We start from the raw sequence: 5,758 nt of genomic DNA, 5'->3' as shown, positions 1-5,758 counted from the left end.
CTATTTAAAAAAGTTTTATTTTTGAATTAAACATTTTGAATTCAACAGAACAGATTCTATAAAAGTACGCATAATATCTTGATATGGGACAAATGAATTTCAGCTAATATTTTCATCCAATAAAAAAAATTTAAATACATTCTTTAGATTAATTAACAATTTAAGAGGCTACGGAGTATGAGACATTAAAGAGATCTAAGAGCCAAACATTCAGTTTTAGAAAATTTCACAAGTTACTGGATGCCATTGTAAAACTGATAACTTGCAAATGACCTTCAAGAATTTAAACTTGTGCATATATAGTTTATTAATTAAACATAATGGAATAAACTCAAAAGTTGCAAAGATTAGAGGGCTTTCAACAAATCTATCATAGGAAGACAATTAAAATAAAACTGTTAAAAATGTACTTAGGATAGGATATGAGGAATAGGATAGGATATGTACACAGGATGGGATATGAGCCATGATGGCTATGGGGAAAGAACGCTCACCTCCCAACGAGGTAACCCGGGTCCGAATCCCAGCACTACAAATTCTGCACCCGGACCCTAGATTAAAGCTCCCTTGCCCTTTTTGGGAAATTTTCATGGTTTTCCTCTCCTTGTAAAGCAAATATGGATTAGTTCTAGCAAAAAGTCCTCCACAAAGGCAAATTTTGCTCAATACTTGATCCAGGAGTTCTCTTGTCTTCTGGATTTCAATTCAAAATTACAAGGCTAAGAGGTTGAAGATTGGTAGTCGTAAACTCAAAATTAGTTCGGATGTTCAACAAAGGTGATAAAATAAAACACATACGATGTAAACATTTAACACATTCTGGAGCAGTGTGCGCAGTCTAGCAACACTAATTCTAAAGATATTACAAACCTCAAGAAATGTGAAACTATTTGCTTCCAAATGCTCAATAAATTTTTACAATCACTTTAGACAAAAAGCTAAGTTGTGTCATTTCACCTAGAATGCACTCTCAAAGGTCGCACTTGCTAATGTGTTGCCTGACAATCAAAATTTGAAGTTTCAGAAAAGGTTAAAAGACATCCAAAGAGGTCCATTCTACGATGGAAGGACAGCTGGAAATAATAATTTTAGAAATGTTTTCGGAACTTTTTTTATAAGAAAATATCATTGCAAGTGTTTGAGTTACTTTATCTCCTTTGTATTAAGTATTGAGTTATTTTATTTTCCTTAAATTTCAAATTAAGTTTAGAGTTCTTAAATTTTTCTATAGTACTTTCTGACTTTTTAGCAATAAAATTCTTTATATGAATACTAAAGGTTTACAAAAATTTCCCATTACTCCATTTTTTATAACATGGAGAATTTTTTTTTAAAAAAATGAGATATTTAAGTCTGTTTTCATAAAAAAAAAAAAAAAATATTATTTTTTATTACTTAAATTAGAGGAATCAATGTTTATTTAAGTTAATGCATAAAGATTTTGTATATTTTTTTAATAACTGTTCTTCATTGAATTAAATGACCCTTGTAACGAGAAAAAGCCCATAAAAAGTTATTCATTACTGTTAGGTTAGGTTTTATCCATATTTAGCCTATGCCAACTTACGCTACCTAATTATGAAAATCTCATTGTGTTGAGTGTAGTAGCAGCTGTTCATTACTGTTAGGCTACAATTTATCTATCTTCAGCCTATGCCCTTTAATGCTAAGTTTGTAAAAGGATAAACATTTCAATATGATAAAAAGTTATAATTTTGTGCTAAGTTATTCCAATGCTGCATTGCAGAAGTTAATAAAAATGTGCAAGAATTGTTCATTGATTTTAATAACTTTCATCTAGGTGAAAAAAATTGCCAAAGCAGGGGCTTATTTTAAAGAAGATAAATATTTCTCTAAATAATATAAAATTTTAACTAGGACTAGTTCTGAAATTTGTTTTCCTTTCAATGATAAAGCTTTAATAGTGTTTTTTTGTTGAGAATGTTCATATTCCCTTTTAAAGTCTTAGACATAATTTCATAATTTTTAATGGGGTGATTCCATAATTTTGTTTCACTAGTGAAACATGGAATGAACTAAAATATTAATCAAAAATAATATTTTGCAACTATGTATTCATGCCTAAAATATCTTCATCCCAAATAATTTTATTCATATTCAAAAAAACTAACTTGTGCAAAATTTAACTTTAGATACTTTTAAAGCAGATACTATTCATTTAGATTAGAAGTTCAAAGCATTTTATCAAGTAGGACTAATTATAAAACCGATGCACATCAAATGAGTTTCATATTTTATTAATCTTTCCGATTGTTGACGGGACAGGATTACTTACAGGCGCACTTGCACGGTGTTGGTCTTTCTGACTCTCCTAACTGTACTCTATGTACAAATAGGGTCCCTATGAATGGCGGGCATCGATGGAACTGCTATGCCCTCCATGAGGCCCGTAATTCTTCTAGTTTCAAGACGCTCTCCGCCCCTGGAGATAATTCTTTGTTATATTGGACTGCAAGACTTCTCATGCTCAAGAGAGCAAATGATGGACGTAATTGAAAAAAAAAAAAAATTTTTAAAAAACGAAGTTGCTGATAGCTTCTATCAATCTTCAAAGAAAGCAAAACATAGTATTACTTGCAATTTTTTTGCTTGATACATTTTATTTTATAATAACTGATGTTGAATAAATGAACTATTTTTTAGTTTATGACTAGCCTTGTAATTTTGAACCCAATCCCAAACATAAGGGAACTTCTGGATTAACCATTGGGACAATCTAGGCTTCGTGGAGGACTGTGTAACCGCAATAAACCACATTTGCTTCAGATCAAGTAAAAAACCATGAAAAACACTCACGGTTAGCCTGACAGCTAAGAGATTAATACATGATTCATTTATATAAGGGTATTCATCTGATGTCTATTTAATAACAGGGGTACAGAATGAGTCCTTTCATGTGAATGCATTTCCAGAGGAAAATTAAGCAACCCCGTGGAAATTTTTGGTCTAATTTTTAAAAAAAATTAAATGGAGAATTATTCCTAAAGCTTCTCAGCGCTTTGCTTCCCCCCCCCCCTCCTCGCCACACATGCCTACTCAGAAACATTTTCTCTTTTGAGATAGAATGGAATGATTGCCTGATATGCTAAATCTGTTCATATGTTATGTTATAACACAAATAACTTTATGCATTTATTTATTAGTTTGAATTCCTAAAGTTAATAAGTGAGACCTTAAAATTTAGTTGCACAAATTATTATTATTTAATATATTTTTACATCTCATATTCTTAACACATATGCTACTTTATACAAGAATTGTGAAAAATCAAATTAATTTTTTTCTTTGTTAAAAAACTTTTTAAAACTTAGTAACAATATACAAACTTTACTTTCTAAAAATATTTTGAAAAGTATTAATGTAACCTAAAAAGAAAAGACAGTATATTTTAAAGGAAGGTTTAAATAAAAATAATAATAATAAAAACTGCATTTTGGAGAAATATTAAGCTTTGAGAATTTTCTGCATCCCTGCCTGTGACAGTGTCAGTTTCGGGATATCTTTTTTCCTCAGCAATGGTTGGTACAAGCAAGGTACAAAAATTGTATCGAACAGAAATCATTGAGATTTGCACCTGGGTCAGTTATTGGGAGGCAAGCGCTCCCCTGAGCCTCATTACTTTAGGGAAGTCTGAACAGCTTATTTTCTTTTTCTTACTACAACACTATGAGATGAAGCTTATCTTAAATAAGAAATAAGAAATTTAGGAAAGATTTGTTTGGATCTCATTTATAGCAAATGAAACTCTGAAATGTGTTACGAATGAACAAGATAAAAAGTATCAGGCATCATCCCAAAAGGCATTCTTGTTCCGAGTCACAATGTAAGAAGCAAAAATTAGAAGTATTTCACTTTTAGTTACTGAGTAGTCAAAACAGAGACTTATGACAAAGCACATTGTTTTGTCAAATTATTCTGCCAAATATTCCATATTATTTCAAATTATAACTATGCTAAAGATTTTTCGATAATTTCTTAGCAAACATTTCTTGCACTATCACTGCAGAAAATCTTTCTGCAAACAAGTTTAAATTAAGACACTTAGTGAAATAATAATCTGTGCAAATTATACTATAGAGCAGTGTTTCCCAAACTTATGACTTTTGCGTACCCTTTCTAAATTTTTCGTAATACTGTGTACCACTAATAAAAGAAATTATGTCTTTTTAGCTATAAAAAATTGCACAAAAGTTTAAAATCACAACTGGCTGTTGACACCACTAATTATTAACTGTTAACTCTGCAAAAAATAGCCAATAGAAAAATACGTAATCATAAATTTTCATGGCTAGCTGCGTTTTTAAATGAAATATCCGTTTGTTGCAAGATATTTCGCATAAGAACGCGTACCCCCCGCTAAACTGTTCCCATACCCCTGGGAGTACACGTACCACACTTTGGGGAACACTGCTATAGAGGATATGTAGAATATCCCCTCATATATCCCGATTTCAATAATATTTTGTTCAAATTGTAGAGTAAACAACTAAGTCCACATAAAACTGTAAAATTGACATGTTTAGTGAACAAATAGCATACTTATTTGTAAAAAATTTGCTTAAATAAGTTTTCTTTCTATAAAAAAATAAATAAAAGTTTTTGAAATTAAGTTAAAATAGTGGTGCGTAACCCATTTTTTACAAATACGTAGAAATATATAACAGCCAATAACATTTCACTTTTATACTAATATCAATTTTATTAACAAAGGGGGTGGGCAAAATAATGGAATTATTATATGGGTCATTCTCACAAAAACTGTCATTTTTCAGTTCATAAAATCCCAAAAAAGTAAAGTGAATAAAAAGCTCTGAAACTTTTTATATTAATAGAAATATGTAATGGCATTATAAAGAAAGTATATATCCTATAAATTATACTTAATATTTAAATTAATCAATTTTTTAAATAATTAATTTATAATTAATTAATTTATAATAATTAATAATTAATTAATTAATTTAATAAATAAATTAATTAATTTAATAAATTAATTTATTAATTTTTTAATTTATTTTTCAAATTAATTAATAAGTAAATTAATTATTTTCACTATTTAAAAAGTGAGGGAATGACACTAATAGTGAGGGAATGATATTTTATTTTAATACATGTTTTTATCTAAGTTACATCTACCTAAAGTTTGAAAATGATAACATACTAAGTATATCTAATATTTATTATAATTTAGTCTTATATATTTAATAGTTTTTACAGGTTTGGGAAATAAAATTGGCTGGCACGATTGAACAAAAAAAAATTTAATAATATACTCATCTTGAATCATTCCCTCACTTCAGCGTCATTCCCTCACTTTATACACTAGTGAGGGAATGACGAATTCAATAAAATTTAAAAATAACAGTTAGGCCTAATTAATTTCTGAAGTCAATCACATACAATTATATTCATACAAGAAAGCAACATATAATTATCCACTTTCTCGATGAAGTTGTATTTTATTTTACTCTAAAAAATGACATGAGGGAATGACAAATGTAAAAAATTTTACCTGGTTTGATTCATTCAAATTTATTCCACAGCAAAGCTTCTTTAAGTTGAAGATGGAAACATACTGCAATTTTGTTCTATGATGCCAGTTGTTAACTTCTGAAGTTTTTATTAAAATATTTTTATTCTAAGAAGATTGCAGGTGATAAGAACATTGTTGTGAGGGAATGACGCGAAACACTGGGGACAAAGTTTAAAATAGTGCTGTGTTAATATTTTTATCAGA

This window comes from Parasteatoda tepidariorum, chromosome 1, assembly GCF_043381705.1.
Source record: "Parasteatoda tepidariorum isolate YZ-2023 chromosome 1, CAS_Ptep_4.0, whole genome shotgun sequence".
Taxonomy (NCBI): domain Eukaryota; kingdom Metazoa; phylum Arthropoda; class Arachnida; order Araneae; family Theridiidae; genus Parasteatoda; species Parasteatoda tepidariorum.
The sequence above is the reverse complement of the archived record's forward strand: the minus strand, read 5'-3'. Positions refer to the sequence as shown.